General features: G+C 55.9%; 1 pseudogene; it reads left to right on the top strand.

The window, feature by feature from the left end:
- Positions 1 to 26,759, top strand: LOC135318569 (otoferlin-like; annotated as a pseudogene).
- The last annotated feature ends 272 nt before the right edge of the window (positions 26,760 to 27,031 follow it).

Here is a 27,031-nt window from a genome sequence, read left to right on the forward strand (position 1 = left end):
ATGGAGCTCACGAGCCCAGGGACAGGACGCAGTCCAAGCGGCGCGTCTCCAGAGGCCTGGAGGCCTGCTCACGACCGCGCGGGGCCTCTTGGCAGGGGAACAGACTCTGATGGGCCGGGGCCAGCGTGCAGGCTGCCCAAGCCGTGGACTCTGCAAGTCGGGTGGAGAGTACCAGACAGCACACGAGGGTAAAGGGCTGCTCACAAATCAGATAGCTTCCTAGATCTTCACGGAGTAAAGAGGCTCACTGCTCATCCTCGATCCCTTTGCTGGTGGCTAAAAGGGACCAAGGCCCACAAGAGCGCTTCTGGGAGCGGCCTGCCAAAACCTGGAGCAGGACTGCTCAGGACTGGCTCTTCAGCAGGAGCAGAGGGAGGCAATGTCGCCACCTGGTGGTCATCCTTGGTAGTGGCAGTAGGAGGCCTCGCAGCCTTGGTATGGAGGCGGCAGGACGAGGTCCTAGTGGATGATCGTTTTCACATATCTTACAAATCATTGCTTCACATATTTTATCCATCTTGGGGTTTATTCTACGTTGGTAACCATGGTCTCCGTTACTCCATCTTAGCTGGATTGATTAATTTTTTTTGAGGTTAATTTTCTCTTCAATCATTTGGAAGCTATATTGCCTTTCAATGAAAATTCGCTCTAAATTTTCATAAATCTTCTCTAAGTTCATAACTTTATATGTAATTGGATCAGTGTTGCTATAATAGTCTCAAAAATGAAATAATCTTTTAGATCTTGTTTCTCAATCATGACACATTTACCATATTTTACCTCTCTGCTGTTCCCAATTGTGTGTGTGTGTGCGTGTGTGCAAGCGCTACAGTTACTGCTTTTTAGACAGTTGCTTAAAGTTTGTTACATTCACAATGAAAATATAGGTATAAACATCTTGGATTTAATTGTTCACTACCGCTATTTAATCCCATGTCTTTCCCATTTTTGAGTTACTTACTTCTTTCCCAATCAAATGGACACATGATTGGCTAATTTTTTTCGAGCAGTGGACTTGGAACCCTTACCTGTCTATACGCAGCTTTATGTTCTCTTCATCAACAGCTCTCAGCCTCAACACTCTAAAACACTCTACAACACTCTCCGTATCTAGGGCCCTGTTTTAAATACGGCATTGTTTTTCATATCCAAAAACAAACAAACAAACAAACAAAAACTTTCCTGATTTAAAGTGCTGCCTTTAAGGATTAGCTAGTCTTGTCTGCTGAATGGATATTAAGAGAGGTTACCTTAACCTTCCTCCTGCTTTTTGCCATAACTCGGCTTCATTGAGAAGCATGTTTTTACCGTTTCTCAGACGGGCTTCCGCTTTGAACTGCTACATCATCACCATACTCTTTTTCTCCATGCTTATTCCTGAAAAAGTGATCTCTCTAACGGAGTAAGCATGGTTTCTGTCAGAGATGTGTGGCTCCCTGTCCAAAGGTCAAAATGAAGAGAAAAGGGAAGACTCCTGTTTCCGATGCTTCCATTCTGTCAGAATAAAGATCTAGCCCTCCGTGTGGCTGCGGTGGAATCTGCAATATGTTGCCTCAGAGTTTCCTTTTCCTGGCTTACCGGGGGAGCCGCATTAGCTGAGGGCATTCTGGCCCTTGTCAGGATCCCGGTGCTGAGGCAGCCCCTTCCGCCCAGCCCCACTCCTCGTTATTCTGATCGTGCAAACTAGGTGCCAGCTGTGTGAACCCTGCACCTGGCGGCCAGGATTGCCCCCCACGCGACGTGTCCCCAGTTCCTCAGCGTACCTCGCTGCTACCAGCTAGCTCCAGGAAGGGTGCGGGCTGGCTTCCACTGCCGTCCTTCCCCCTTCTTGTCCAGGCGGGCCCTCCTTTTGCGCTAGTCGGCCCGAAGCCTTCTCTCCAGCGCTGCCTAGGCTGAAGGGATGCCTCAGCGTTTCCAGCCACTAGAGGGCGATCTTCTCCCCTCTTTGGTCCCCTGCAGCGCTTACAGTGGAAATTTCGGAGGTGGGAAGAGCTTGGGGGTTCTCCGTATATAGGGGCTCCTGATCCAGCCGATTCAACTAACTGTGGGTGGAAAATATTCGGGAAAAAACGGAAAGTTTCAAAAAGCAACACTTGAACTTGCCTCACAGCGGCAACTGCTTACAGAGCATTCACGTTGCCTTACACACCGCGCGTCATCTAGAGATGATTTAAGTACACAGGAGGACACAGCGAAAGAGAATGTGACAATGAATATATGCGTATGTTCATGTATAACGGAAAAACTGTGCTCCAGACTGGAATTCGACACAACATTGTAAAATGAGTATAACTCAAAAAAAAGTTTGTACATAAAAAATAAAGTACACGGGAGGATATATGTAATTCTATGTAAGTCCTATGTCATTTTCTACAAGAGGCGTCAGCATCCATGGATGTTGGCATCTGTGGGGAGTCCTGGAACCAGTGCCCCATGGTGACCAAGGCATGACTGGAAGCCCAGGCTCCTTATCCCAGCCTGTCATGTCCCCACGTGGTCCAAATCCTGCCTGTACCACACTCCCCTGGTCACTCTCCTCCAGCCCTGCCAGACTGCCCTCTTCTTCTGGAATAGGCCAAGCTCACTGCACTTCATGTCTGACCTCTAGAAATACCCTTTACTTTCTGAGCATGGCTCTGCTTCAGTAAGACGTGCTGCATTGCCACTAGAGAAGACAGGATGGAGGTTCCTTAAAAAACTACAAATGGACTTACCTTATGATTCAGCCTTCCCACATCTGGGGATATGGCAGGAGAAACCTCTAATTCAAGATGTCACATGCACCTCAATGCTCACAGCAGCCCTATTTATAATAGCCAGGACTTGGAGCCAACCGAAACGTCCATCGCCTGGGGACTCTATAAAAAGTAGTGGTCTCTTTATGCCGTGGAATACTACTCAGCAATGAAAAAGGATGAAACGATGCCATTTGCGGCAACATGGATGGACACAGAGAGAGTCATTCTGAGTGAAGTAAGTGAGCTAGAAGAGAGAAAAATGCCATATGATACCACATCCATATGGAATCTAAAAAAAAGACAATAATGAGCTCAACGACAAAAGAGGAACAAACCCACAGACATAGAGAAACAAACTTATGGTTACCAGGGAGGGAAGGGGGTGAGAAGGGGTAAATATAGGAATTGGAAAATTGCCCCTCTTGGGGAGTGATGGAAATGGTAGCTATCTTGATTGTGGTGATGGTTTTCTGGGTGTAGACATCTATGAAAATTCATCAAATACTACACGTTAGATGTGTCTAATTGACGGAACAGAAATCGTACCACAATAAACGTGTTTTAAAACAAAAGAGATGGGCTGCACTGTGTCCTATGCTTCTATGTGTCTTCAGCAAGGCCTCGAGAGGGCGGTGCTGGCCTTCCTGCCAACACGCTGACATGAAGCCTGAACAATCCATCGATATGAAGAAGATAAGAGCCATGGTCTTCTACGCCATAACATTCTACGTGGATGCTTCCAACTAAACCTGGGATTTGACTCTCAGCTTTCTGGATGCCAAAGCCAACGGGGAGAGACCGTCACTATTGCATCATCCAGCCCACCTAACCCATCTTTCTTCTTCCCTAGATTAACCAGCAGTGCTGGAGAGGGAGGACATTGAATGCCTTGCCATTTGTCGAGGAATGGGCCGGATACTGACTTTGCCTCTAGCTGCCGTCTCAGCGCTCACCACCAACGTTTTCAACAGCGGCGAGAGGGCAGGAGCCCCCCAGCTGCAGTTGCCTTCATCCAGTCAGGCAGGACCAAGCTTGCCCTTTCTGGAGTTTGGCTGGGGTGGAATCAGGCACCGTGGACAGCTCCTGCCTAACTCTGCCCTTTTCTTCTTTTCCTGGAAGTCTTTCTCATCTCTCTTCCTACAAAGGCCAGGGCCTGTTCCCAGATCATTGAACACCTCCAGGCAAAGGGAAATCACAGAGCTGCCCAGGCCCACACTGGAACCTGTTGACCTAAGGTCTATCTCCCTGTCACTTCTGCCATTGGTTGGAAACTCTGAGAGCAAATAATCCCCATTCTGTTTGGCAGTCCTGGAATATTTGACGACCATGATTCTGTCCTTCTGTCCTTCTCCAGGGTCTAACCACTGCCAGTGCCCTCCTCCTCCCCTGCAAGCAGTCCCCTTACACCCAGCCTGACAGGACATTCTCCTCCTTAGATCCAAGCCAGACATTGAGATGCAGCCAAGTGCTGGGCAGCCCAAGGATTACCAGCTAGGTGGGGCAACTGGATGCCTTGTGCCTTTGCAGCTCTGCTCTAGCGGGGGGTGACGGCTAGATGTTGAGGCATGGATCTGGGCGTCACAGAGAACCACACGCTGAATGCAAGTTCTCAGGGTGAGCTTGCTCCTGGGAGGCCCCACAGCAGTGTTGTAAGTAGAGAAGCACAACCCCAGCCAGGAGCCTGAGAACAGGCCCCCTGACGGTGCTGCGTCCAGCAACGGGCGGCGTCAGTGAGAGGGACCTGGGGATCTATAAAGAGGCCAACGAACACACACACAAACGTTTCAGCAGTTAGAGTCCAAGTACCTCTGAAAAGAAGATTTTTAGTGTGTTTTTAAATTGTCATTTTGTATTACTTTAATGTTGGATGTAATGTCAGTCCTGGCTACTTATAGATGATGAGAATGTGGGTGCTTTTTTTTTTCTTCTTTTTGTTCCACTGTATTTTCTAAAATTAACACTTAATTTTTTTATTTGTGTGTTTCTAAAACTGGAGACCAAATGGCTGAGAAAATGAGAGACTTGTAACTGTCAGGTTGTTAGTGGGGCGACTGTGCAGGCAGGACGGGCACCAGCACAGCTGGCTGCTGCTGGGAGAGGGCCACCCAGGGCAACAGGACCCAGTGCGGCCTCCCCAGCTTGGGACCTGATCCTCAGCTTTGCAGGGCCACACCCTCAATTTTATTAAGTGAACTGGAATGGTCTCCCTCCAAAGACTTTGTAAACATTCTGAATTGAACCAAACGATTGTATTTAACCTGGTAACACAATATTCCCGGACAGGTTGGTAGATATCTCAAGTGCGAGTGTTAACACACTTGGAGAGAGAGTGATGCAGATGCAAATGTGGAATCTTTCTTGCTTTCAATGAGTACAATGCATAAAGCAAGAAGAGCTATCAGACGAAATTCAGTCTTGGAGAACTTGGCTCTGCTTAGTTAGAAAGACCTCAGCCCATGAAAGGAGGAGAACTTAGCTACACCCAGATCCAGGAAGGATCCTCGGAGCTCAGAACCATCCTGCAGGTTGGGTGGCACTGAAAAGAGGTCCTGAAGTGAAGAGACCATGGGGTACCTGTACCCTTTGTTTCATCTGTTTAGGATGCATGTAATATGGAAACGCTTTCCTGATTACTGGCATTTTAAAAGAGAGAAGCCGCAGCTTCCTCCTATGAATATGCAGTTTCCAACATCAGATGGGCAAACTTGGTGTTTGGCTGAGATGTTCTTGATGGGTCATGGAGTCTTGAATCCAGTCGCTACCCTCTCTTCCTGGCACCAAGATCATATTTGTTTTTTTTCCTTCAAACATCTCTCCAGTTTTCACTTCCATGTCATCTCACCACAACTGGCCCTAGACCCCAACTCAACTGCAATATGGCACCCACTTCCTATCTGGTCTCTCTGCCCTCATGCTGCTGCCTCTGTGTCATCCTCTATGCCACCACTGGAGTGGCCTTTTCAAAATGAAAATCTGGGCATGTCTTATCCCTGTCACCTGGAGATGGGGGAAGGTAAAGGATGTTTCCAAAGAGCAGTACTATCTGGTCCCTCATCACCATTCCTCATCTCCAGCTCCCAGAGATGTCCCTGCAGCATGATCAGCTCCCTCAGAGGCTGGCCACAGAGCACCATGACTTGGGTTTTCCCAGGACAGAGGCATAGATTTATATTCATTGTTCCCTGTGATGACATTCATGAAACCACCTGGAGATTATGTCCCTTATGTCTTGGAAGGAGAGGATGGAATAGCCAATTACCAAAAGAATTTCTTGGATCGGTGGGTCATTTGGTCCCTTTGTGTCTCTCTTTGCCGCCTCATGTTCCATCCTAGAGAGATCGAGTCCTCTGCTGATGACTGAAGAATGGAAGGAGAGGATGGTTAATCCCCTTCCTCAGAATTTTTTAAAAATTTCTAGTCCAAGTTATATGTTTCCCCTCCATAGTACCCCAGGTGGGGGGGTGGTGGCAGGAATGGCATTCCCCTCCCCAACTAATACCATGCAGCAACCTCCAGTGTGCACCCTCAAGAGTCCCCTCAGAGCCACCTCTCTGCCAGCCAAGATCACCCACTGGAGCGTCTTCACCCCACCCCTCCCTTTTCTCCTTTCAACCCTCTGCCATCTCCCCTCTCTACCTCCTACCCTTTGGCTCTCAGGGCTTCCAGCCCGGGTTGTCCACCATTGTTGGCTCTGCTCAGTGGAGAAAGGTGGAAACTCTGGGTCCTGGAAAGGACTGGAGGCAAAAATCCTATCATTATGGCCGGGCCTTTGGATGAAAAACATAAAAACCAGCCAACCACTCACATTGGGAAGGTCAGTCTCCTGATGGAACATTTTTAGCACCTTATAATGCCCAACTGTGTCTGTCTGCCTCCCAGTCTTAAGTTACAAATAGTTTTTTTGTTTGTTTGGTTTTGATTATTTTTAAGGGAGAGGAGTGGATGGGTTCATTATGGGAAAAATAAGATTTTGAAAAACTTTTGGCATAAGAAGTTTCATAGAGATTAAAACTCTATCACATACTATGCTAAGCATATTCTGGAAGGACTTCTAGTGCCTGTTTACTTTCTTCACAATAAACTCCACCGAGCTGGCTCTGTCTCCTTCTAAGCTCTCTGATGGAGCAGTGATGACTGCGCTGGGTCAGCTCCATGCCCTTTGGGATGCCAAGTTCCACACAGAAATGCTCACTTTCACAGCTCAAGGGTTACTTCAATTAGTACATGGTCAGTTTCCAGTTCTATATACTTGCTTGACAACGTTCTTATAGACATAGATGCTTATTTTTCTTTTTTAAGCATCATTAGTTTTGATGTGTGGATTTTCCTTGGCCTTCAGAATATTTATGAGACTTTGATGGACACAGCAGATGATGATTTTCATGGTTTTTCTTTTTTATGTAAAAGGGAAAGACATTCTCGGTAGTAAAATCAAATTTAGCAGTTTAAACAATAAAATACCAACTCTCTAAAAGAGGGGAAACTAAGAATGTGGAAAGGAGGCCAAATTCCAGGAATGAAAAAGAGGCCGGCAGGGTTAAGGTGAGAAACGCTGGAGGGGAGGCTGTAGCTCAAGTGGTTGTGTGCATACTCAGCAAGCAGGAGGTTCTGGGTTCAATCGCCAGTACTTCCTCTAAGAATGAATAAATAAACCTCATTACCTCCTCACACACACACACACACACAAAGATGGGACATGCTGGAGCAGAAAATGAAATTCATGTTAATGTAGAAAGCTTCATTCCTGAGAGCGTGAAACCTGGGACGTAAGTTTGCAGTTCTCTGTGAGGCCGGGTCGTAGATGCCGGGGGAGAACTCATAGCACTTAGAATCAGCTGGGCGCTTTAAAAATTTTGATGCTGGGCCCCACGCCTCCTACCCCATCCACCAAGATTGGATCGGGTTGGTCTGGAGTGTGGGCGGGGCCTCGGGGTCTTCAAGCACCACCGCGCCCTCCCCCTTGGTAATTCTAGTGCACCCCGACTGGGAGGTGATCCACCCACACCCCTTGTTTATAAATGAGGGCACTGAGCTCAGCGGGAAAAGAGCCCAGGATCACACAGGCTCGAGGCAGCACTCAGACTGGCACCCAAGCCCAGTGCTAGCTTCCTGCCCCCTCTGGCCCTCTGCCCCAGCCCCCGACTCCAAAGGGAACAGATCCAAGCCTCACCGGCTTTCCCTCTCACCCCCCACCCTCACCTGCGCAGGTTGGCGTCACCGTGATGGAGGCCCGGCAGCTGGTGAGCTTGAAAATGGACCCCGTGGAGTGCGGGGCGGTGGGGACGATGAGAAGTGCACATCCATGAAGGAGTGTGCTAACTGCCCCTCCTACAACGAGGTCAGTGTCCTTGCCCTCGGGGAAGGGGCCTCTAAAGGGTGACCAGGGCTGGGCACCGGCTCATCGCGCCCAACAGGAGAAGCTGGGAGTCATGGGGCACAAAGGGCTACCAGCTGGGGTGACCCCGGCCCGCCCTGGCCCAACCCCCAGCACACTGATGTGCAGGGCCCTGTCCTCTGAACCCCTGGTCTGGATCCTGACACTGGTCTGAGCAGGAGCCGCCCTGAGAAAGGAACACTGCCCCGGGCCCTCCTGCGCCGCTCCCAGCAGTGCCTGTGAGTGAGCCCTGCTCCCGTGAGACCTGCTTCCAGCTACTTCCCAGGCCCGGGCCCCAGCCCGTGGTGGCCCCAGCCCATGGTGGACCCAGAACCATAACGAGCTCCTGAGATGTGCTGTGCCATCTCCTAAATTCTTCTAAGGGCGTTATGTCTTCTGATTCTCACAACTGTCAGAAGTTGTCACCATCAAGCCCATTTTACACAAGGGACATTGAGGCTCCTGGAGAAGGACCTGGCCCAGGTGCTAAGTGACAGAGTCAATTCTGTGTGCATGCGCTCCCTGCCCGCTGTCGTCACGGGTGACTGAACCTCTCTCTGCGGGGCGGAGACTGAGGCCTCCATCTGGGAAGCGCCACGATCGCAGAGCATTATAGACAGAGGAAGTCCCGGACCGTCTGGCCTCTGCCCAGCTCTCTGCCTGCCACCCTGGATGGCCACCCCAGACAGCACTGTGCCTCGGCTCCCGGGAGGGACCCATCATAGTCAGCTCTGGGGAGGGAAGACCCGCAGACGCCTGACGCACTTCGGACTAAGCCAGAGGTCACTGGGAGGGGGGCCCTAGCCCTCCCTTTTCTGGACGGGCTTCCCGCCTGCTTCTCCTGGCGGCTCCAGGCAGTGAGGTGAGCCAGGCCGGCCCACGTGAGGCATCCTTGTCCCGTGCCTCAGCGTCTCCTGAGGAGCGGTGAGGGCGGAAGGCACCATCTGCCACGTGTGAGAGGACGTCTCTTAGGCAGCTGTGGGAGCCCCCAGCTGTGCCCCTTCAGGAAGAAAGCACGCAGCTGCCCTTCACAGGGACCCGGGCTCTGGCCAGGGCCTGGCCGAAGTCTCCTAAGCAACCACAGATGGGCCCTGTTCCTACAGCTGGTTTCCTGCAGGACTGGGACCTCACTGTTCAGGACGCCCCTCAACCCCGTGTGGCAACCTTCCCAGGAGCCAGGAAACTCAGGCTCCCATCTCTGACCTCATGTCAGCATGTATCCCTGACTGGAAAAGCCTCCAGCCCCGATAAGGTCTAATTTTCCCGAACAGCTATGGAGACGGGCGCCCACAGCCTTCCGTGGTTATCTGATAGTGGAGAGACCATGTTGGGGTGACTGGAGGGCTCACCTTGCACTGGACCCACACACCTCATGTTTCATTCAAATGCCTTCCTCCTTTCCAAGGACACAGAGCTGTTCTCCCCACTCTGTGGCTCCCCAGCAAACTCCTACTCACCCTGCAGGGCCCAGCTCAAATGTCTTTGCACTGAGCAGCCTTCCGTGCACTCTCTAGGTCAGAGATCAGGGCATTCCTCTCTCTCTGACAGTAACATTGCTGAGTTGCAGTTGATCCTTCGTGTCTTAAACTGGGAGGCTCTTGGTCTCCTGCATCGCTGTAGCCCAGCCCAGGGACTGGCATGTACCTGGAGGTCTTTGGTGACACTCTGACAAATGGATACTTACCCAAATGAAGAAACAGACATCCACGGGGCACCTGCTGTGCACCAGGCTCATGCCTGGCTACGTGGGGGCTGCAAACAGGATACCTCCTAGTTCTAGCCTCGAATCTGTTTTCCAAACTCTAAATTTATATCCACTAAGACTATTTATTCTGCTCATCTTTGGACCATCTTCAGTTTTTACCTGATCACATTTTTGTTCCTTTTCACAAACCCAAGTAACAGATTTATTCAATTTCTCTTTCCTCTCACCCCGAGCTCCTCACACTCAGCACTGTGCATCACAGGATGCTGAGCAGCGTCCCTGGTTCTACCCGCTGCACACCAGTAGCAATCCTCCACTCAGGGGTAGCAACCAAGAAGTGTCCAGAGGTTTCCAGATGCACCCTAGGGGTTGAAATTGCCCCCAGCTGAGAACCAGAGCTCTAAACTATCTTCCCATGATTCCTTCCAGCCCCGAAGCTGGAATTTCCTTTCCCTTTTCTTCTCTTTCTGGGCTAAATTCCTCTTCCTGTTATAATATCCCCCTGGTCCCAGGGGTGGACTGCTTCCTGCTAATTCTCTGAGTTGATGGGAACCTGCCTTTGACACCGCTAAACATGATAGAGGGAGGTGAAAATAATCAACATCACGTAGGTAATTACAAAAGGGAAATCAGCTCTAGAGATACAAAATCTATGAGCGCAGACGGCTCAGAGTGCTAGCTGAGCCCCTTCCTCCACCAGGGCCGGCACAGCTCTGGGGCACCCGGTCTGGCCTTGACCCTCCTGCCTGGCTGTCGAGAAGGGAGACCTGTCTTTTGAGAAGGGAGGCTCACAACCATCACTCTCCCCAAGCAATCTGGCTGTCCACAGGCCACAGCAAGACCCCTTCTCCGTGGGTGCATCCAGTCCTGCCCACCAGCATCTTCCTTCTACCTAGAACCCCCCCTCCCCTTTATCTGGAATCACTCTCTACGTCCCAGAGGATCTAGCACGACACCCTCCCCTCTGCGTCACCGGCTCTGCCTTTGCTCTGCTTCTGGCTCCTCCTTGGCCTGCAAGGCCTTTCACTCCACAGAGTCTAAGTGCAGCGAGAACTGTCCTGCTCGAGGACAGGAGCTAGAAGCCTGTCATCTGTCTGTCCATCTACCTGCCCACCTGTGTCTGTCTGTCCATCCAGCTGTGCCTTTCCTCAGTCCCCCGTACCTCCTAGTGACCACCCCTCCCTCGCTTTACTCCCTGCAGTCACGTCTGCCCCACCCCCAGCTTTCCTGAAACTAGGAACAGCCAATTCACCACTGACTTGGCTGTTCCTAAGTTCAGGGTCCACCATCGTCCCCTCTCCCTTGACTGCCCAGGTCCTTCCATCCTCTCGCTGTCCCCGCCCCGGGGACCTCTCCTGCCCTCTCACACTTTCCCCTGTCTCGCCAGCTCCTGTCCTCACCGCCTTTCTCCCTCTGCCCACTGCTCAAGTGCTGCTGCTGCTTGGAGCCCTGTCCTGGGCCACCTTCTTTCCTAATTTCCCACCTACTCGCCTGGGGTGTCTCCCCAAGGGGTCAGGTACAGTCTGTGTTTCTAGATGCGTGGACCACCCGCCTCTCCAGAGCTTCAGCCCCCGTGGTCAACACCACCTGGGCAGAGAGCTGCTACGCACAGCACTTGGCATGCACTGTGCCCTGACGTGACCTAGGCTGAATGCTTGACTGGGGTCATCTCATTTAGATTTACAACCATGCCTCCCAGCAACCTCGTGAATGGTGCCCCGGAGCATTTCCCCAGGGTGGCTCTGGATCATTAATCCCATGTCACAGCGGGGTAAACTGAGGCCCAGGAAAGAAGTGGTTTGCCCCAAAACTCAGGCTTTTTGGCTCTAAAGTTGGCACTTTTACCCACAATGCTCTAGCGTGAGCCTCCAGCAGCTGGGAGAAGATTCTCCTTATTTATTCCAAGAACTTGGGCCACATTTCTTCCTTCTCCTGCCCACAAGTTCACCAAAGCAGTGGGCCCTCTGCTCGCTGACCACACCCTCATTCCCAGCGCTGGTACGCTGAGGTCAGGAGAAGTCAGGGGGAGCTGCACCTGTGCGTGGCAGCTCCCAGCTGGGAGGATGGGTCACAGCCATGGCATTTACATGGACAGCCGAGTAAGTTCATCCGTTCTCAGTTCTAAGGCTCAGCTTACTGTAAAAGTTAACACCTCTGAAGTTGGGGTGCAGCATGCAGGCAGCATTGTACTTTAATGGTGATGTCTGTGGGACCCTGATAGCCACAGTGTACCATCCAGCATCTCGTGTGCCTCATCAAGCCCGGTAACGAGACTCTAAGGTGGGTCATTACCCCCACTTGACAGCTCACGAAGCTGGGGTTCGGAGGATGTGTTGCTCAGGGCCACACAGCTCTCAGCTGCATCAGGGTCAGCAGGGACCAGTGGTTCTTGCTTCTCCTGCTCATCCACATTTTGGGGCTCACGGGACATGGCCCGGGTGCAGACAGGCACTGCCAGGAGGGAGGGGAACGGCACTCAGCCTTTGCCGGCCCAGAGACACCAGGTCTAGGGCCTTCCCCCTCCAGCGCTTCATCTCTGACTTCCACATCTCCCCTGATGGCATGTTCAATAGGATCATCTAGACCTCGGTGAGTGGGGCACAGTCCCTGGCAGGTGGGGCTCCAACTGCACCTTTGTGCAGACTTGCAAAGGGCACCCCCTCTGGGTGGGCCAGCCACAGTAAAACAGACCTGCACCCAGACACACATCTGAGCAAGCCGAGCACTGGCTGGATTTGGGCCCCACTCACTCCACCAGCCAGATGCTTCTGGAGAGTGTACAACCTGTTCACCCGTACCTGGGAGCCCACAAAACACAGAAGGCAGGACGGCCTGATGCTAAGCCCCAGAGAGCCACCCCTGCCCTGCCGGATGCCCTCCTGCTTCCGTGAAGCTCAGGTCCCCAGAAAGAGTGAGGTGGCACCACTGGGAGTCAACTCTTTGCCCCGTGGAAAGCCTCAGCCCCATCCCTCCTGACTGGCGGCTGGTGGATCTGCCTGGAAGATGACTCACTCCAAGAACCTGCTGCACAGTGACACCCTCGTGGGGTCCTTCAAGATGGACGTGGGAACCACGTGTTGCCAGCCTGGTGTGTAGTCACAAGGCCTGGTCAGCGTGGGTGCACACGGCTCTGGGAGCACGGGGCATGCTGTCCTTCCCACCCTGCCAGCCCCTGGTCTCAGCCTGGCCAGGACCGTGAACTCGGGTGGGGCCACAAGTACAAACAGCCATGGGGTGTGCAGGGCAATGGGGTGCCCTGTCTGCACACAAACACATTGACTACCTGCACCCAGTCTGCGGGGTTCACAGGAGCCCCACGAGGTAGGCAGCATCACCCCCTTTTACAGTTGGGGAGCCTGGACCTTAGAGCAGCACCCGGGTTTCCCCAGTCACCCAGTTGGTCGGCGGTGAAGTTAGGCTTTGTGAGTCCCGACAAAGCCCCATGGTTCTCAGCACCAGATGCAGTGACGCTGGGCCCTCAAACACTTCCACTGACCATCCATCAAGGGACCCAGGCCACCTGAGAACAGCCATGTGGGGCTGTGTCTATGGTAACCTGGGGTCAAACCTCCATGGGGTCGGTGAAGGAACTCCGAGGGGTGGCCCAGAGGGCTGGTGACGATGGCTGGGCCAGGCAGATTAAGTGCCGCACACGGCCAGCCCGGGAACCACGGGCACACAAGCTGGCATTGGGCTCCACCCAAGCCCCTCAAGTGGACTTGTCACTGGGGGTACAGTAAGGACCTCGTTAGCCCTTTGACAGTGACACTACAATGTGTGACTATCACATCTGACCCTCAGCAAACAGTGAGGGAGGCATCAGCGTTCCTCCCCATTCTACAGAAGAGGTAAATGAGGCCAAGAGAAGTTGTGTCTCGGAGGTGCCGCTAAATTACTAGGTTGAACAAATTAGCGATTCCTTGTGGTTCACCCTAGCAGACACTTGGCTGGTGGACATTATAACTATCATTCAGGCCAGGAAACTGAAGTTCAAAACCCAAGGTTATACACATAAAAATCACAAAACCATAGAACATGAAACTTCAAGAGACCTTAAAAACACCTAGTCCGATCTCTCTATGAAAGGACAGAAAGAATAAACTCACTCCCTCTTCAAATAGCTTTAACTTTGAAGGCAGATTTTATGTCCTTCCTGAGTCTCATTCTCCTTTCTTGCCAAATGTCCCCCAGTTCAGCCAGCCATGTGCACACCTGTCCACCTGCCCGTGTATCCACTCATCCACCCACCCGCCTGTCCACATATTAATCCATCTTCTATCCATTTATTCATCGACCATCCACCCATCGATCCGTCTACATTTTCAGGTGGCCTGGCAGCCCCCCACCCACCCTGTATCCGTCTCCCCACCCAGCCGTCTGGCTACCTGTTCCTGTATCCGTGCCACAATCATCTGTTCCAGCAAGATCCTGACGCTCTGGAGCAGCCTAGGCCCCAGCCCCCTGCTCCTGAGGCGCCAGTTCCGCCACACCACACCCCCGGGGGCATGACCTGGCCGTGGCTCGGGGAACATGTGTCCTCTGGTCCAGAGGCAGGCGGAGCTGCGGCCCCAGTGCCGCTGGGCCCGACAGCCTGGACTCCACGCACCAACACTGTGCACCACTCCGGGCTGCGCGGCCGCCCCGAGGGCGGGAGCGGCCCGGGCTCGGGGCCCCGCTCACCGCTGCAGAGCCCCGGCTTCCCCGCGGGCGGGCCATCCTGCCGGCCCCTGCGCACGTCCCCGCGGGGCCGAGGGGCCACAGGAGGTGTGACGTCGCCATGGTGGGCAAGGGGGCCTACACCAAGCCGCCCCACGAGGCCAACGAGACCGACGAGGATTGAAACAAGGGCTGAGGCGCCTGTCTCCCCCGGCCCCTGGCGACCTGGCCCGGCCCTTCCAGGGGCACAAGGGGGCGCCCGGGGTGGACCTGGCCCAGAGACTGTGCCCTCCCTCTGTCTCCCTCAGCCACACACTCAGACGGCCCAGCTGTCCCTGGAAGGAGCCAGCGTCAGTGTCCATGGACTCTCCATATGGGACAGAAAGGCCTGAGGCCAGGCGGGCAGGGTTCACAGGGGACAGTCAGGAATGACAGTCATTTGACATCTGGACTTCTGTCTGTGAGAAACTTGGGAAAAAAAGGGGCAGGTTCCCAGAGCTGCTGGATCTTGAGTCTACACCCAGGAGAGCAAAGCCTTTTGTTTTCTGTGCCAATTTTAAGCAGCTGACAGTGGCTGTTGAGAAATATTCTGGGACCTTGTCTGAACATAGTGGGAGAATGTGCTGGGATCCAGTGAGTCATGACTTTGGTCGGCTGGGGAGGGAGCATGGTGGCCACGGGTGAGGTTTCTGGGTGGGAGACAAAAGATGTGACACCCAGCTAGGAAAGGGGACAGTGTTACCAGGATGGATCTCCCCCTCTGCAGTTTACAAAGTGCTCATGTGTTTTAACCTGTTTATCACACTCCTGGAAGGGAGCCTTATCCTACTCCTGGGAGGCGGCTGTTATTCCTGTCTTCCAGGTGAGGAAGCTGAGGCTCAGAGAGTTGGGGAGATTTGCCTAGGATCCCATGAGAGACCAGGAACCGTCAACTTGAGCATCTTCAGTCCTAGTGTGGTCCTTCTCAGCCTTCCTTCACATGCTGCACTGGGCCCCAGGGGTGTGCAGATGCTGGGGCAGGAGTCTGGACGCCCGGTCTGGCCACCACAGTCCTAACTGTATGTGCCGGCAGGAACTTGCTGCTCCCTGAGGGGGTGCCCCCTGAACGCCAGTGGGCCCGGTTCTATGTGAAAATTTACCGAGCAAAGGGGCTGCCCCACATGAACACAGGCCCCATGGCCGACGTGAAGAAGGCTTTCACTGGTGAGAACAAGGACCTGGTTGACCCCTATGTGCAAGTCATCTTTGCTGGCCAGAAGGGATTGGGGCACAGGCAGCAGGAGGCTGGGGCGTGGGGTGACAGGCACCAGGGTGCAGAGGGATGGTCAAGGGGTCCTGGGGACAGACATGAGGCAGAATCAGAAGCCACCAGACTGGACTTCGATCACCTTGGTGCGTTCACCTCTGGAAGTGAGGAGATATGAGCAGAGCTCCAGCGCAGAGGGGCTGGTGGCCAGGCCAGTCTGGGCCTTAGGGATTCCTCCCTGCCCCCAGGTCACAGAGACCAAGAGCTGAACGGGGGGACACTGTGAGGGACGAGTGTTTGAGAGGCTGGTCGGGAGGAAGAGTGAGGAGAGGAGCGTGCACACACACACACATACACACGGGCACAGCCGCCACGTGCCACACATAACACATATATACCCACTCACCCGCAGACACACGTGCTCACACACATGAAATCTCTCACCCCCTCCCACCAGGGCAGGACTTCACTGCAGAAGAGCAGCTATGAGCCACTGTGGAATGAGCGGGTGGTCTTTACAGACCTGTCCCCCAACTCTGCAAGTGCACGAAAGTACAGATCCGGGACTCGGACAAGGTCAACGACGTGCCCATAGGTGCCCACTTCACTGACCTGCTCAAGGTTTCCAATGACGGAGACAAAGCTGAGTAGCAGGAGGCCGGGGGTGGGGGTGGGGCTTAAGGGGCGGAGTCAGTGAGGCTCCCACACACACCCCCACCATCCCGCACCTCTGCTGGAGGCTCGAGCTGGAGTGGGCTTGCTCAGGGCTTTTACCAGCAGCCTCTGCCTCAGGGGAAGGGTGGAAACTCATGACTCAGCTCTGCACAGAGCTGCCTGGGCCTGTCTGAGCCAGGCTGCCTGGATTCGAAGCCCAGTTGCTCTGACAGTTAGAAGCTGTGTGAACTTTGTATCTGTTTTCGCATCTGTAAAATGATGAAATGATGACAATTATCTATGTGTGCATATGTACATGCACATCACATACACATGCGTACTGCCCCCCTAGAAACTACCTGCAGGCTTGTGGGGACTTGGAAAGACTCACCCCTCCTAGGACATGGGCACTGAGCTGGGTAAGGGATACAGAGCAAGGGAGGAATCCATCCTGTCCTCACAGTGCTCACTGGGGATGAGGGAGATGGATGTGCTACTAAATGCGCAAAACCTGAGGCACGAGGCACAAAAGACCACACAGATTGTACGATTCTGTTTACATGAAATATCCAGAATAAGCAAATCCATAGAGACAGCAAATTGACTCATGGTTTCCCAGGGGTGGGAGGAGGGGAGTGAGGATGACCTGCTGAAAGCTACGGGGTTTGTTTTGAGGGGGATGGAAATGTCCTGGATGGTTGCACAACATAGTGAACACACTAAAAACCACTGAAATGCATACTTAAAATGGTGAATTTTACATTACATGAAGTATATCTCAAATTTTAAAATGCTGTAATTATTTTTATAAACTAGGCAGAACAAAACCAAACAAAAGACATAAAGCAGAATTGGATCCAAGTTTCACATGAGCCATGACAAATCCCAACAGGAGAAGAATAGTTGGGACTAGGAAATGGGAGGGCTTCGTCCGCAGGTGTGCTGCCCACGCCGGGCCCTCCTGGGTGAGCGTGTGCAGCTCCATATGCAACCACATGCTGCCCGACGAGCACCAGGACCGGAACGAGGGCCTGGGGGAGGCCGTGTCCTTTCTCACCCACCTCATGCGGGGCCCGGGGGTGGAAGTCCTCGATACCTCCAACCCTGAGCTCACCGGCCCCCTCGGAGGTGCAGGGGGAGCAGGCCACGCCTGTCTCAGAGGTGAGGCCCCTGCTGGGGGGGGTGGGGGTGCTGTGCTGTCCTCCAGAGCCCCCTGCTCAGTCCCCTTCCTGCCCCAGCAGCCTGGGCCTGGGCTCAGCCTGTGGCCACCCTGCCTGCCTCGGTGACTGGAGCCCAGGATGAGACCTCCCTGCCCGGGAAGCAGTGTCCCCTTCCACTGCCTGCGACTGCTCTGCCCGGAGGTCCTGAGGTGGAGCCCTGCCTCTGCCCTGTTCCTGGCGGTGGCTGTCCTCGTGTTGGACAGAGCAGCCTTTCCCCCAAGGACATCCAGGCTGGGAGGCAAAAGGAGTTGGACCTTCAGTGTCTGGGCTCCCAGCTCCACAGCTGGGTAGCATATCCCCCACCATTAGCCACCAGGGCCTGTCTGTGAGATGGTAGGAGGAGGCCTGGCCCCAGGCCCAACATCCCGGCTAAGTTCTCAGGATGCTTTGAACCACCTTCTCCACAGAGCTGCATGTGGAAGGTGGGAGAATTCTTTCTATTTGGAGCCTTTCTGGAGGCCTCAATGATCGATTGGGAAAATGGAGACAAGCCCATTACCTGTGAGGTCACCATAGGTGAGAGCTGGGCTCACAGAGGGGTCTTCAGGCCTGGGGGCGGTGCTGGGTGGTCACTGCCAGGCCCCTCGCCGCAGCCCTGTGGGGAGGGGAACTTTGACCACTTCCCTCGCGTGTCCTCAGGGGCCCACACAGCACACAACGTCCGTCCCTGGGTGCACACACGCCCCACCGGGCTCACCTTAGCTCCGCCTAGGGCTAGGCTGTGTGAGGGGCATGGGCAGGAAAGAAGCCCCCTGCAGAAGGGAGCGAGGTGTTGCCGGGTGGGCGAGGAGAGGGTGGGAGTCCGGGGCACTTCCCGGGCGGGACCTTGAGTTCAGCGGTCATCGGGGCCCCAGGGAGGTCTCTTTCTCTGGCTAGTGCTCTGTCCTGTCTGTGCTGGCTCTGACCCCAGCACCTTCCCCTTTCCCTAACTTTCCCTTTTCCCTTCCACAAAACTTGGGACTGGAGGGCAGGGTGGGGACCCTAGGTACTCGCAAGCCCTCCTCTGCCTCCAGGCAACTATGGGAATGAAGCTGATGGCCTGTCACGCCCTCAGCGGCCTTGGCCTCGGAAGGATCAAGGGGACAAGAAGGAGGTTGATCTGATCCAGAACAACAGTGATGACAAGACTGATGAGGCTGGGGACTTAGCCTCAGTCTCCTCCACCCCACCCATGTGGCCCCAGACCACTGACAGGTGAGCCAGCGGGACAGAGGGTGCTGGGAGGCCCTGCCCGCTGCCCCAATCCTCTCATGGCCCGCTCCCCTTGCCACCTCCCTGGGCTCCCAGGCCTCAACCTCCCACCTGCTCCCCACCCCCCAGGAACTATTTCCACCTGCAGTACTTGGAGTGCAAGCCCTGCATCTGCTTCAAAAGCTGATGGCCAGACCAGTGCCACCGCCTATGCAGACCCAGCATCGTGGACACATCGCAGACAAGCTGGTCGTGGCCAGGCTGGGGAGGGAGGGGAAAGCTGGGGAGGGGGATGCTTCGGATGGCCTCCCTCAGCCTGGAAGTTTCCTTCACAACACAAGAGGCCTGTCTGCCCAGCAGCTTGCTGTTGGTTGGATGAAGTTCTGCAGGAACGGCCCCAGCAGGAGTTTCTGTCCCCACCCAAGTCCTAAGAGTGGAAGAGGGCCTGAGGGCCACCCAGCCCCTGTGATCCCTGGAGGCGGCTGGCCAATCCCTCTGTCTCTGGCCTGCACACCTTCCACTGCTCACATCTAGACCTGAGTCCCGCCCAGCCCCTGTGAGTCCACCAGACCATAGACTCAGGCCAGAAGTGGCTTCTTCCTTCAGGAACTGAAGACCCGTGAACATGAAGGCCTCCAGGCTCTGAAAACAGAGAAACTGGTGGTTTCCCTATGACGATGGGACACTCCAGGGACACCTCCCACCTCATGGGAGGTCCTAGGGCGCTAGCCCCTTGTCCCCGTGATGAAAGGGGTAAGACATCTGGGGGAGCTGATGGAGGCTGGGGCTCACACTCCTGGTTCACAGGAAGAGGGCCTGGATGATGATCAAAACGGACAAGTCCTACCCTGAGCGACAGCGGGGCATCCTGGAGGAGCCGAGCTGTGGCTGCTGGTGAGCTGCAGGGCTGCTGAACGGGCCGGGGGTGGCGCGGCACGCAGAAGAGGGGGCTGGCAGAGAAGGAGGCATTTGCAGACCTCCTGCTGGCAGGTGGGCTCTGCTAAGCCCTGTTCCCCGCTTTCTGTCCCAGCCGTTTCCTCTCACTGGCTGACAAGCACCAGGGCTCCTCGTCCCACACCAGGCTAGACGGAGAGTGCCTCAAGTCCCTCGTGCGGGAGCTGGTGCGGATGCCACTGGACCACATGGGGGACAGGGCAGGGTCTGGAGGTGGAAAGGGAACTCAAGGTGGGGGGACATCTGCTCTGAAGTCACAGCCCCTAGGGCCAGCCTCCATCACAAGTCATGGACTGAACCCAACATACACCCCATGACCCCGCAGGAGAGTATGGGGCAATAGGCAAAGACCCTGCGGGCACAGGTGAAGCGGCACACAGTGTGGGACAAGCTGAGGCTAAGCCAGAACTTCCTGCAGAAGCTGCGCTTCCTGGCAGACGAGGTGTGCCCCCCGAAGGCATGCACAGAGGGGATGCCAGCCCCAAACAACAGTGACCCGAGGCAGAAGTGGGGCTGCACAGGAGGCGTTGAGCCAGACCACCCAGGAGGCCCCTCCTGCTCTAACAGCCTCTAGGGGACGGGGGTGACCAAGCCTTTCACCCTGTTGGGTGTTCTTCCCGCTGGATCCGTGGGAGGAGAAGGAAACCCCAGCATCAGGGGTCCTTCCCTCCGTGGGTCCAGGGCTGGCCAAGGGGCAGGACCTCTCCCTTACGGGCCCCCACCTGCCCACCGCAGGCCCGCACAGCATCCCCGATGTCTTCATATGGATGATGAGCGACGACAAGCACATGGCCTCAGCCTGGTGCCCCCCCAGGACCTGCTCTTCTCCATCGTGGGGGAGGAGCTGGGTGAGGACCGCACCAGATCAAGGCACTCTTCCTCAAGGTGCCAGAAGGGAAGCGAGATTAGAGGGTGGTGGGGTCCGGGCTTTGTTCAAGGGGTCAGTCTCCCCTTGGAGGGAGCAGCGCACCCACTCTGGGCCTGGCTGGCCTGAGCTGATGGGGTGATCAGAGAAGAGGTGGAGAGAGCAGAAATGACAGCGGGTCGCATCCCATCCATCCTCCTTGGCACTCTGTTCCCAAACCCACAGCCCAGTGGAATGGCTGTGAAGGGACAGAGGCCCTCTGACCATGGCCTGCTGCAGCCCCCTGCCCCTTCCTCACCCCACAGGCTCCAGCAGCTGACCCTGTGCCCACCCCCAGCTGCCTGGGAAGTGGGGCTTCGGGGCGGGGGGCTGGACAGTGCAAGCCAGGCTGGAGCCCTGCCTGCAGCTGGGCCACAGCAGGCAGTGCAGGGACTTCCTGTGGGGCCTGCACTGCAGCTTCGAGGGAGTCCAGTCGGCCCTGGGTTTGGGCCTGCACTCCCTCCTTCCCAGGAGCCTGGTCTTCACCAGTGAGTGAGGCAGGTTGCAGCCAGGCCCAGGGAAGCCCCTGGCTCCAGCCCTCACCCTGGGAGAGCACTAGGGCCACCTGTTCCCAGCCTCCCGGCCTGTGCTCCCCACAGAGAAGCAGGCCTCCAGCCCCTTGCCCGCAGGTCCCAGGCTCGGAGCCTCTGCGCAGCTGACTGCAGTGGCCTCTCAGACTCTTCACCTGAGTCTTTTTATCGACCAGAGTCAGTACATGGAAGTGAGGGCTGGGGGAGGAGGGAGCGGCACTGGCTTTGCGGGCACTGGGGGAGGCCTGTGAGCTTCTAGGGCCTGGGGAGACAGATCAGCCAGCACCCTAGACCCTCAGAGGGAAGCCTGGCAGATACCTGGGGACCCGGGCCACATGGTGGAGGCTTTAATGCACTTACATTCTGCATGGAGGACAGGGAAGACCTGGCAGGGGCTGAGGGAACAGGGTCGGGAGCAGACCTCACATCAACCTTCATTTTAAGATTCCCAGAAGAGTCAGGGAATATGTCCCTCCTGCCCCCGAGTCCCCTGGAAACCACAGTGGCTGGGGGTGACTCCTGCTCGGGTATCTGCCCACCCACCACCATTGATTACCCATCCCCCCCACCCTGAGCTACAGGTGCTGAACGAGACCCTGTGCCCCACCTGGGACCAGGTGCTGGTGTTCGACACCCTTGAGTGCTATGGGGAAGCTCAAGTTCCTGGACGACCCCCCCATCGTTGTCATTGAAATTTATGGCCAGGACACTGGTGTAGGTGGGCTTCGGCACCAGGGACCACTCCAACGTCCCCTCACTACAACCGCACTGGTGGCCCCCTCCCCCGGTCTCCCCTGAGCCCCTCAGCCAGGTGCTTGCTGGGAAGCTGGAAGGTTGGGCAGCCCCTCCAGGACACCTCAGGTGTCCCCTGGCCTGTCACTGCAGTCTGACTCCTTCCTGATGCTCGGGGACTCTGGGGCCTCAGGGAGGAGATGGGCCAGGGCATCCCGCCTCCCAGCACAGACAGCCCAAACTCAGGCCCAGAATCTTCAAGAGATGTGTCAGTAAGGCCTGCTGTCCCCTGCCTCCCCCACCCCAGGGACTCCCCGGCCCCTGCCCACACCTACCACAGTCAGCTGCCCAGCTTTCCACAGGAGCGCTGGAGTGGGGGAGTGGAGGACTCGGGTGCCCCGAGTGAGCTCTGGACTAGAGGCAGGCGCACCCGTTTCTAGTCTGAGTACTGCATCTGCCGTTCACTACCTACCTGGCCTGAGCTAGCCTGAGACTTGGTTTCCCCATCTGTAAAATGGGATGATCACCCCTGCAGCTACATGATGCTGTGGGGGACTGAATGTGATCCAGGATGTCAACATGCTTGGTAAATTCAAGCACTGAGAGGCTACCCTGGCTGTTTGTTGTGTCAGGGCAAAGCCGACTACATGGGCCAGAACTTTGCCAAGCCCGTGGTGAAGCTGGCCAGTGAGGCATACTGCCCACCCTGCTTCCTGCCCCCTCTTGAGTCCTACCAGATCCACCGGGGCAGCGCCACTGCAGGGGACCTGCTGGCCACCTTCGAGCTCTGGCAGGTGGGGCTGCAGGGAAGAGGGGACTGAGTGGGGGCCAGTCTCCTCCCCATCCTGCTGTGAGGCCCATTGTGATGGAAGCTGAGGATGTGGTTCTTGGGAACCCAGGCTGTTCAGCTTTCCCTGTCTCCCCAGGTCATTTGGCAAATAACTTATGAAGAGAGGGAGCTCTCCCCAGGCTAGGACACTATGTCCCCCATTTCCCAGATTGGACCAGCAGGGAAGGCCGACCTGCCGCCCATCAATTGTCCAGTGGATGTGGACCGAGGTCCCATCATGCCTGTGCCCATTGGCATCTGGCCCATGCTCAGTAAGTACCAGACGAGGTGTGTGAGGACTGCACACCTTGCCCGTCCTTGCCTGCAACAGGCCCTGATGTGCTCGGCTTCCCGGCCCCCTCGCTCTCTCCCTATCAAGGGTCTGTGCACATATTATATTGTTGGCATCAGACTCCAGTGGTCTTCGGCAACCTCAGGCCATTCCTCATTTTCCAGATAAGGGTGATGAAGGCCAAGGAGGGGAAGTGACTGGCCCCAGGTCACACCAAGGAGCCGGCAGCAGACCCAGACTGCTGCCCATCCAGTGCCTGCCCCTTCTGCACTGTCACACTGCTGCCATCCAGGACCTATCCCAGCCCTCCATCTGCCCCCAACACCCACCCTCACCCTGAAGCCCCTTCAGGACACCCGCCCCTCATCAGCTGTCCGCGCCCGGCCCCCTCCCACGCACTACCCACCCAAGGGCCAAGTCCTCCTCAGGTGGCATGGCACCCACAGCTGGTGCCCTTGACTGAGGGGCTCTCCTCTTCCCCCGCCTCCCTCCAACTTACGCAAGTGCTGTTCTGGGGCCTGCGGGACCTCAAGGACATGAACCTGGCCCAGGTGGACCAGCCACGGTGGACATCGAGTGTGCGGGGAAGGGGGTGCCATCATCCCTGATCCACAATTACAAGAAGAACCCCAACTTCAGCACCCTCGTCAAGTGGTCTGAAGTGGTAGATCTGGGCCCCGGGGTCGCTGGGCAGAGCTGGGTGCAGCCGGGCAGCTGGGCAGGGCCGGGTGCCTCTGGCCCTTCTCTGAGCCCAGGCCGCGCCGGCCCCCACCCCCAGGACCTCCCAGAGAATGAGCTTCTGTAGCTGCCCTCGGACATCTGCGTGGCGGCTGCCGGGCCTTGGCCGCTGCACCCTGGGGGGCTCCCAGCCGTTAGCTCCCTGCTGCGCTTCCTCTCCCGGCCCCCAGACCGCTGGCCCCCAACTGGAATAGCGCAGGGATGGCCGTGCCCCAAGGCCCACGGATGGTGCTCCAAGGGTTTCTTCCTTTCTCTCATCCCCTAGTCAGAGTCAGGGAGGCCAGGAGGGAGGACCCACCCAGGGGCCAAGGAAGGCTGCCCCGGGCTGCCCCTCACTCTTGAGCCAGAAAGGGCCAGGGCCGGCGTCCTTAGAATGCCCGAGGGCAGATGGCTTCCTCTGCCAGGTCTTGGAGAAGACCCAGGCCCCCTCCCAGCCTCCACTGTGTCACTCACCGCAGCCCACCTTCCTCTCTGGCCACCTCGTCCTCTGCCTGTGCCCATCTTTTCTCCCTCAGCTGTTGCCTCCCTCCCTCTCCCCTCAGAAAGCTCCAGAATCAGCTTTAACCTCCGGTCATTTCATCCACCCCTGACTCTCACCATTACTCCTGCTCTTCCCTGTCTGTCTGTCCGTCTCTCTGTCCAGGCAGACTCCCCGGGGCTGCCGTGTGCTGTACAATGGGGGGGTCCTCCTCCCACCCTGCAGGGGAGGTCATGGTGAACATGGAGCCAGAGGTGCCCGTCAAGAAGCTGGAGACCATGGTGAAGCTGGACGCGGTGAGGTGCCTGGGGTCAGTCCCACGCTGGCTGTGGATGTGCACCTGCATGTGACACTTTACCAGAGCCAGGCCAGTCCACCTGTGAGACAGTACATTAAGTCACTTCCCCTTCAGCATGTGATGGGACAGGGCCTCCCCTGACTGCATGTGCACAGAGCCCTGTCCTAGACTGTCCTGGGAGGGAGGACTCAATTCTGCGTGTGTGTATGTGTGTGTGTGCGTGCATCTGGGGACACATGCCTGAATGAATGGTACTCATGTGTGAGAGGCAGGGAGAACAGTGACCATGTGAAGTCATAGCCTGCAATTACTTTTATTCCAACAAACACCATAAGCACTGGATTCCTTGTGTGAATACCAGTGTTCTTTCCAGAGGGTCCCTGGGTTCCTTCTCAGCCATTCACAAAAGACCCTCCCCATGCCTGGCTTGGGGACGAATTTCCAGGTGGAAGCTCCTTATTCGTCCTTTGGGACTAGGGCTGTTTATCCGCCAGAGGGAGACCTGGGGATTCAGGTGTGGAGGTGGCCTCTGCCAAGGAGGGCAGGATGGAGGCTGGCCTGGAACAGGCCATCCTGAATCCAGATAGTGTGGAGGAAAGAGTTTGGGCCTTCCCCCAGCACCCCATCACTTGCTCTGTACACCATTCCTCACATCGTGTGCTTCATGCAGCCTGGGGTGCCCCCTAGCTTCTGAAGCCTGAGCTGGGTCTGAAAGGACATTCCCTTACCCCCATCATCCTGGTCCCCAGAGAGTCCCAGCTGAGTTAGTGCGGGTGTGGCTCTGGGGAAAGGGGAGCAGCTGAGGCCCAGGCCTGGCCCACAGGCCCGGGTGGCACGGCTAGGGCTCTGGGGCTGCACCTGGAGACATCATGCCCCCATCAGCTCCCAGCCTCCTGACCTCCCTCTGAGGGTGTCCAGGCCATCAGTGAACAAAGGACGGCACTGGCCCGGGCTTCTCCATCATCTCACAGGCCCTGGGCTCCTGTGGGGCCGTGTCACCAGGATCCTCTTCAGCTGTGTCACTGAGCGTCCACTTCCCTGTTGAGGCCCTTGCACCCCCCCATAGCCAACATCACCGAGCGCCGGCCACGTGCCTTGTCAGCCTCACCTTCCGACGCGGCCTGCGCGCTGCAGGGATCCCCTGGCCTTGCGCAGCCATCCCGGGGCCCAGCACCCCCATTTAGACTCGGTGGAGCCCTGAAACGGGTCACTTTTGAAAGCCCCCAATGATTCTAATGTGCAGCCAGGGTTGCCAGCCACCGCCCTGGAAGGTCTGAGGAAACATCTGCGAGGCAGAGCCTTCACGGCCTCAGAACTGGCTGTGTGAGCAGAGGCGCTCGCAGCGCACAGGGAGCGTCCCTGCGTCAGCTCCCTCTCCTCCTCCCTCCCTGGCTGGGCCGCTGCCTCCATGTCCAGCCCTGTGGCTAAGGCCTGTCCCTGTCTCCTTGCTTCCCCCCTGCAGACTTCTGATGCGGCCATCACGGTGGACGTGGTGAGTGTGGGGACCACAGGGGGTTCTGGGGAGAGAAGACCCTACACCATGCAAGGTATCAGGCCAAGGGGAGCAGCTTCAGGGACTGAGACACCTCCAGCCCCTGGCACTCCGGCCAGCACGCACCCCCGGAGAGGCAGCTGGAGAGAGCTGCTTGGGGAGCAGGGCCCCCGGGTGCTGGTTCTGCCTTGGCTGGTGGTTCACGCTGGCAGGTCATGACCCTCTGTGGGCCGTGGCATCCATTTCCACAAATCAAGGCCCTGCCCCTTTGACATTGGGGGCCCCCCAGAGCCTCCTGGAGCCCAGGGCTTCCGGGTAGCAGATGGTCAGAATGGATGGGGGACTCCCAGATGGTCCAGGGCTCTGGGAATGACCAGGGTGCGGGGATGTATGCAGGACTCCGGACTTGGCCAGCCCTTCAGGCTGATGAGGATGAGAAGAAGGAGAAGGGCATCTCAGAAGAGACGGAGGAGGAGCTGGGTGAGAGCATGCAGGACTGGTGGTCCGCGTGCTTCGCCGCCATCGACACGATGAAGGAGCTTAGGCCTCGGGCCGGGGTTGGGGCCCGAGGAGGGACTAGGCTGGAAGAGGTGATCCCAACTCCCCATCAGACCCTCCAGTCCAGCTTCTTTCCTGCCCCCTACTCCGTCAACATGAGCTTGGAGCAGCCTGTAAGACTTTTTGAGCTTCGTCGTGAACGATTGATTTTCATGGATTCTGCTTTTTGAAGATCTGATTGTTTAACAAATTCATCGTGGCTGCTAAGACTTGTATATCTTGCAGATATTTTTACTAAATTAAATGAGGTTAATCTGTCAATGCAAGGGGAAAATGTGACAGTTTTTACAGTATTTGATAAAATGTCATCAAAAGAAAACTTTGTTTTCCTCCACTCAGTGACTTGACTGAAATTAATCCTATGGTTGATGGAGATACTTTCAAGGCCACTGTGCAGCACCGCAGGGATTTGCATTCTACTCTGTTAATATTTTCCTGTAAC

The sequence above is a fragment of the Camelus dromedarius genome, chromosome 19 (genome assembly GCF_036321535.1).
Source record: "Camelus dromedarius isolate mCamDro1 chromosome 19, mCamDro1.pat, whole genome shotgun sequence".
NCBI classification, from domain to species: domain Eukaryota; kingdom Metazoa; phylum Chordata; class Mammalia; order Artiodactyla; family Camelidae; genus Camelus; species Camelus dromedarius.